Raw genomic sequence first — 7,804 nt, forward strand, 5'->3', positions numbered from 1 at the left:
GATATAAATACAACAGCTTTTCCATCGTGTAAAACAAATAATTGCAACCAGTATGAAACTTATTGTCATTTCTACTTCCCGAGCAAGCTAGGCTTCACCCTAGGGCGTTGGTCCAACAGATTGAATAGTTAGGGCCTTAGAAGTCAAAGCCCGAACCATAAAATGCAAAAAAAATACAACAGTGTTTCCATCATATATCAGGAATAATTGCAACCAGTTTGAACGTGATGGCCATTTCTACGTTCCGGGCAACCTAGGCTTCGCTCTAGGGCGTTGCTCCACCAGACCGAATAGTTACGGCCTAAGAAGTCAACGCCAGAAGCATAAAATACGATATAAATACAACAGCTTTTCCATCGTTTAAAACGAATAATTGCAACCAGTATGAAACTTATGGTCATTTCTACTTTCCGAGCAAGCTAGGCTTCACCCTAGGGCGTTGGTCCAACAGATTGAATAGTTAGGGCCTTAGAAGTCAACGCCCGAAGCATAAAATGCAATAAAAATACAACAGTGTATCCATCATATAACAGGAATAATTGCAACCAGTTTGAAAGTGATGGCCAATTCTACGTTCCGGGCTACCTAGACTTCACTCTAGGGCGTTGCTCCACCAGATCGAATAGTTAGTGCCTTAGAAGTCAACGCCAGAAGCATAAAATACAATATAAATACAACAGTTTTTCGATCGTATAAAATGAATAATTGCAACTAGTATGAAACTTATGGTCATTTCTACTTTCCGAGCAACCTAGGCTTCACCATAGGGCGTTGCTCCAACAGATTGAATAGTTAGGGCCTTAGAAGTCTACGCCCGAACCATAAAATGCAAACAAAATACAACAGTGTTTCAATCATATAACAGGAATAATTGCGACCAGTTTGAAAGTGATGGCCAATTCTACGTACCGGGCAACCTAGGCTTCACTCTAGGGCGTTGCTCCAACAGATCGAATAGTTAGTGCATTAGAAGTCAACGCCAGAAGCATAAAATACAATATAAATACAACAGTTTTTCCACCGTATAAAACGAATAATTGCAACCAGTATGAAACATATGGTCATTTCTACGTTCCGAGCAAGATAGGCTTCACCCTAGGGCGTTGGTCCAACAGATTGAATAGTTAGGGCCTTAGAAGTCAACGCACGAAGCATAAAATGCAATAAAAATACAACAGTGTATCCATCATATAACAGGAATAATTGCAACCAGTTTGAAAGCGATGGCAAATTCTACGTTCCGGGCAACCTAGGCTTCACTGTAGGGCGTTGCTCTACCATATCGAATAGTTAGTGCCTTAGATGTCAACGCCCGAAGCATAAAATGCAATAAAAATACAACAGTGTATCCATCATATAACAGGAATAATTGCAACCAGTTTGAAAGTGATGGCCAATTCTACGTTCCGGGCTACCTAGGCTTCACTCTAGGGCGTTGCTCCACCACACCGAATAGTTACGGCCTAAGAAGTCAACGCCAGAAGCATAAAATACGATATAAATACAACAGCTTTTCCATCGTGTAAAACGAATAATTGCAACCAGTATGAAACTAATGGTCATTTCTACTTTCCGAGCAAGCTAGGCTTCACCCTAGGGCGTTGGTCCAACAGATTGAATAGTTAGGGCCTTAGAAGTCAACGCCCGAAGCATAAAATGCAATAAAAATACAACAGTGTATCCATCATATAACAGGAATAATTGCAATCAGTTTGAAAGTGATGGCCAATTCTACGTTCCGGGCAACCTAGGCTTCACTCTAGGGCGTTGCTCCACCAGATCGAATAGTTAGTGCCTTAGAAGTCAACGCCAGAAGCTTAAAATACAATATAAATACAACAGTTTTTCGATCGTATAAAATGAATAATTGCAACTAGTATGAAACTTATGGTCATTTCTACTTTCCGAGCAACCTAGGCTTCACCCTAGGGCGTTGCTCCAACAGATTGAATAGTTAGGGCCTTAGAAGTCAACGCCAGAAGCATAAAATACAATATAAATACAACAGTCTTTCCATCGTATAAAACGAATAATTGCAACCAGTATGAAACTTATGGACATTTCTATTTTCCGAGCAACCTAGGCTTCACCCTAGGGCGTTGCTCCAACAGATTGAATAGTTAGGGCCTGAGAAGTCAACGCCCGAACCATAAAATGCATGAAAACTACAACAGTGTTTCCATCATATATCAGGAATAATTGCAACCAGTTTGAAAGTGATGGCCAATTCTACGTTCCGGGCAACCTAGGCATCACTCTATTGCGTTGCTCCACCAGATCGAATAGTTACGGCCTAAGAAGTCAACGCCAGAAGCATAAAATACGATATAAATACAACGGCTTTTCCATCGTATAAAACGAATAATTGTAACCAGAATGAAACTTATGGTCATTTCTACTTTCCGAGCAAGCTAGGCTTCACCCTAGGGCGTTGGTCCAACAGATTGAATAGTTAGGGCCTTAGAAGTCTACGCCCGAAGCATAAAATGCAATAAAAATACAACAGTGTTTCCGTCATATATCAGGAATAATTGCAACCAGTTTGAAAGTGATGGCCAATTCTACGTTCCGGGCAACCTAGGCTTCACTCTATTGCGTTGCTCCACCAGATAGAATAGTTAGTGCCTTAGGAGTCAACGCCAGAAGCATAAAATACAATATAAATACAACAGTTTTTCCATCGTATAAAACGAATAATTGCAACCAGTATGAACCTTATGGACATTTCGACTTTCCGAGCAACATAGGCTTCAACACAGGGCGTTGCTCCAACAGATTGAACAGTTAGGGCCTTAGAAGTCAACGCCCGAACCATAAAATGCAAGAAAAATACAACAGTGTTTCCATCATATATCAGGAATAATTGCAACCAGTTCGAAAGTGATGGCCAATTCTACGTTCCGGGCAACCTAGGTTTCACTCCAGGGCGTTGCTCCACCAGACCGAATAGTTACGGCCTAAGAAGTCAACGCCAGAAGCATAAAATACGATATAAATACAACAGCTTTTCCATCGTGTAAAACAAATAATTGCAACCAGTATGAAACTTATTGTCATTTCTACTTCCCGAGCAAGCTAGGCTTCACCCTAGGGCGTTGGTCCAACAGATTGAATAGTTAGGGCCTTAGAAGTCAAAGCCCGAACCATAAAATGCAAAAAAAATACAACAGTGTTTCCATCATATATCAGGAATAATTGCAACCAGTTTGAACGTGATGGCCATTTCTACGTTCCGGGCAACCTAGGCTTCGCTCTAGGGCGTTGCTCCACCAGATCGAATAGATAGTGCCTTAGAAGCCAACGCCAGAAGCATAAAATACAATATAAATACAACAGTTTTTCCATCGTATAAAATGAATAATTGCAACCAGTTTGAAACTTATGGTCATTTCTACTTTCCGAGCAAGCTAGGCTTCACCCTAGGGCGTTGCTCCAACAGATTGAATAGTTACGGCCTTAGAAGTCAACGCCCGAAGCATAAAATGCAAAAAAAATACAACAGTGTTTCCATCATATATCAGGAATAATTGCAACCAGTTCGAAAGTGATGGCCAATTCTACGTTCCGGGCAACCTAGGTTTCACTCCAGGGCGTTGCTCCACCAGACCGAATAGTTACGGCCTAAGAAGTCAACGCCAGAAGCATAAAATACGATATAAATACAACAGCTTTTCCATCGTGTAAAACAAATAATTGCAACCAGTATGAAACTTATGGTCATTTCTACTTTCCGAGCAAGCTAGGCTTCACCCTAGGGCGTTGGTCCAACAGATTGAATAGTTAGGGCCTTAGAAGTCAACGCCCGAAGCATAAAATGCAATAAAAATACAACAGTGTATCCATCATATAACAGGAATAATTGCAACCAGTTTGAAAGTGATGGCCAATTCTACGTTCCGGGCTACCTAGTCTTCACTCCAGGGCGTTGCTCCACCAGACCGAATAGTTACGGCCTAAGAAGTCAACGCCAGAAGCATAAAATACGATATAAATACAACAGCTTTTCCATCGTTTAAAACGAATAATTGCAACCAGTATGAAACTTATGGTCATTTCTACTTTCCGAGCAAGCTAGGCTTCACCCTAGGGCGTTGGTCCAACAGATTGAATAGTTAGGGCCTTAGAAGTCAACGCCCGAAGCATAAAATGCAATAAAAATACAACAGTGTATCCATCATATAACAGGAATAATTGCAACCAGTTTGAAAGTGATGGCCAATTCTACGTTCCGGGCTACCTAGACTTCACTCTAGGGCGTTGCTCCACCAGATCGAATAGTTAGTGCCTTAGAAGTCAACGCCAGAAGCATAAAATACAATATAAATACAACAGTTTTTCGATCGTATAAAATGAATAATTGCAACTAGTATGAAACTTATGGTCATTTCTACTTTCCGAGCAACCTAGGCTTCACCATAGGGCGTTGCTCCAACAGATTGAATAGTTAGGGCCTTAGAAGTCTACGCCCGAACCATAAAATGCAAACAAAATACAACAGTGTTTCAATCATATAACAGGAATAATTGCGACCAGTTTGAAAGTGATGGCCAATTCTACGTACCGGGCAACCTAGGCTTCACTCTAGGGCGTTGCTCCAACAGATCGAATAGTTAGTGCATTAGAAGTCAACGCCAGAAGCATAAAATACAATATAAATACAACAGTTTTTCCACCGTATAAAACGAATAATTGCAACCAGTATGAAACATATGGTCATTTCTACGTTCCGAGCAAGATAGGCTTCACCCTAGGGCGTTGGTCCAACAGATTGAATAGTTAGGGCCTTAGAAGTCAACGCACGAAGCATAAAATGCAATAAAAATACAACAGTGTATCCATCATATAACAGGAATAATTGCAACCAGTTTGAAAGCGATGGCAAATTCTACGTTCCGGGCAACCTAGGCTTCACTGTAGGGCGTTGCTCTACCATATCGAATAGTTAGTGCCTTAGATGTCAACGCCCGAAGCATAAAATGCAATAAAAATACAACAGTGTATCCATCATATAACAGGTATAATTGCAACCAGTTTGAAAGTGATGGCCAATTCTACGTTCCGGGCTACCTAGGCTTCACTCTAGGGCGTTGCTCCACCACACCGAATAGTTACGGCCTAAGAAGTCAACGCCAGAAGCATAAAATACGATATAAATACAACAGCTTTTCCATCGTGTAAAACGAATAATTGCAACCAGTATGAAACTAATGGTCATTTCTACTTTCCGAGCAAGCTAGGCTTCACCCTAGGGCGTTGGTCCAACAGATTGAATAGTTAGGGCCTTAGAAGTCAACGCCCGAAGCATAAAATGCAATAAAAATACAACAGTGTATCCATCATATAACAGGAATAATTGCAATCAGTTTGAAAGTGATGGCCAATTCTACGTTCCGGGCAACCTAGGCTTCACTCTAGGGCGTTGCTCCACCAGATCGAATAGTTAGTGCCTTAGAAGTCAACGCCAGAAGCTTAAAATACAATATAAATACAACAGTTTTTCGATCGTATAAAATGAATAATTGCAACTAGTATGAAACTTATGGTCATTTCTACTTTCCGAGCAACCTAGGCTTCACCCTAGGGCGTTGCTCCAACAGATTGAATAGTTAGGGCCTTAGAAGTCAACGCCAGAAGCATAAAATACAATATAAATACAACAGTCTTTCCATCGTATAAAACGAATAATTGCAACCAGTATGAAACTTATGGACATTTCTATTTTCCGAGCAACCTAGGCTTCACCCTAGGGCGTTGCTCCAACAGATTGAATAGTTAGGGCCTGAGAAGTCAACGCCCGAACCATAAAATGCATGAAAACTACAACAGTGTTTCCATCATATATCAGGAATAATTGCAACCAGTTTGAAAGCGATGGCCAATTCTACGTTCCGGGCAACCTAGGTTTCACTCCAGGGCGTTGCTCCACCAGACCGAATAGTTACGGCCTAAGAAGTCAACGCCAGAAGCATAAAATACGATATAAATACAACAGCTTTTCCATCGTATAAAACGAATAATTGCAACGAGTATGAAACTTATGGTCATTACTACTTTCCTAGCAAGCTAGGCTTCACCCTAGGGCGTTGGTCCAACAGATTGAATAGTTAGGGCCTTAGAAGTCAACGCCCGAAGCATAAAATTCAATAAAAATACAACAGTGTATCCATCATATAACAGGAATGATTGCAACCAGTTTGAAAGTGATGGCCAATTCTACGTTCCGGGCAACCTAGGCTTCACTCTATTGCGTTGCTCCACCAGATCGAATAGTTAGTGCCTTAGAAGTCAACGCCAGAAGCATAAAATACAATATAAATACAACAGTCTTTCCATCGTATAAAACGAATAATTGCAACCAGTATGAAACTTATGGACATTTCTACTTTCCGGGCAACCTAGGCTTCACCCTAGGGCGTTGCTCCAACAGATTGAATAGTTAGGGCCTGAGAAGTCAACGCCCGAAGCATAAAATGCAAAAAAAATACAACAGTGTTTCCATCATATATCAGGAATAATTGCAACCAGTTCGAAAGTGATGGCCAATTCTACGTTCCGGGCAACCTAGGTTTCACTCCGGGGCGTTGCTCCACCAGACCGAATAGTTACGGCCTAAGAAGTCAACGCCAGAAGCATAAAATACGATATAAATACAACAGCTTTTCCACCGTGTAAAACAAATAATTGCAACCAGTATGAAACTTATGGTCATTTCTACTTTCCGAGCAAGCTAGGCTTCACCCTAGGGCGTTGGTCCAACAGATTGAATAGTTAGGGCCTTAGAAGTCAACGCCCGAAGCATAAAATGCAATAAAAATACAACAGTGTATCCATCATATAACAGGAATAATTGCAATCAGTTTGAAAGTGATGGCCAATTCTACGTTCCGGGCAACCTAGGCTTCACTCTAGGGCGTTGCTCCACCAGATCGAATAGTTAGTGCCTTAGAAGTCAACGCCAGAAGCTTAAAATACAATATAAATACAACAGTTTTTCGATCGTATAAAATGAATAATTGCAACTAGTATGAAACTTATGGTCATTTCTACTTTCCGAGCAACCTAGGCTTCACCCTAGGGCGTTGCTCCAACAGATTGAATAGTTAGGGCCTTAGAAGTCAACGCCAGAAGCATAAAATACAATATAAATACAACAGTCTTTCCATCGTATAAAACGAATAATTGCAACCAGTATGAAACTTATGGACATTTCTATTTTCCGAGCAACCTAGGCTTCACCCTAGGGCGTTGCTCCAACAGATTGAATAGTTAGGGCCTGAGAAGTCAACGCCCGAACCATAAAATGCATGAAAACTACAACAGTGTTTCCATCATATATCAGGAATAATTGCAACCAGTTTGAAAGCGATGGCCAATTCTACGTTCCGGGCAACCTAGGTTTCACTCCAGGGCGTTGCTCCACCAGACCGAATAGTTACGGCCTAAGAAGTCAACGCCAGAAGCATAAAATACGATATAAATACAACAGCTTTTCCATCGTATAAAACGAATAATTGCAACGAGTATGAAACTTATGGTCATTACTACTTTCCTAGCAAGCTAGGCTTCACCCTAGGGCGTTGGTCCAACAGATTGAATAGTTAGGGCCTTAGAAGTCAACGCCCGAAGCATAAAATTCAATAAAAATACAACAGTGTATCCATCATATAACAGGAATGATTGCAACCAGTTTGAAAGTGATGGCCAATTCTACGTTCCGGGCAACCTAGGCTTCACTCTATTGCGTTGCTCCACCAGATCGAATAGTTAGTGCCTTAGAAGTCAACGCCAGAAGCATAAAATACAA

This window comes from Calliopsis andreniformis, unplaced genomic scaffold, assembly GCF_051401765.1.
Source record: "Calliopsis andreniformis isolate RMS-2024a unplaced genomic scaffold, iyCalAndr_principal scaffold0004, whole genome shotgun sequence".
Taxonomy (NCBI): Eukaryota; Metazoa; Arthropoda; class Insecta; order Hymenoptera; family Andrenidae; genus Calliopsis; species Calliopsis andreniformis.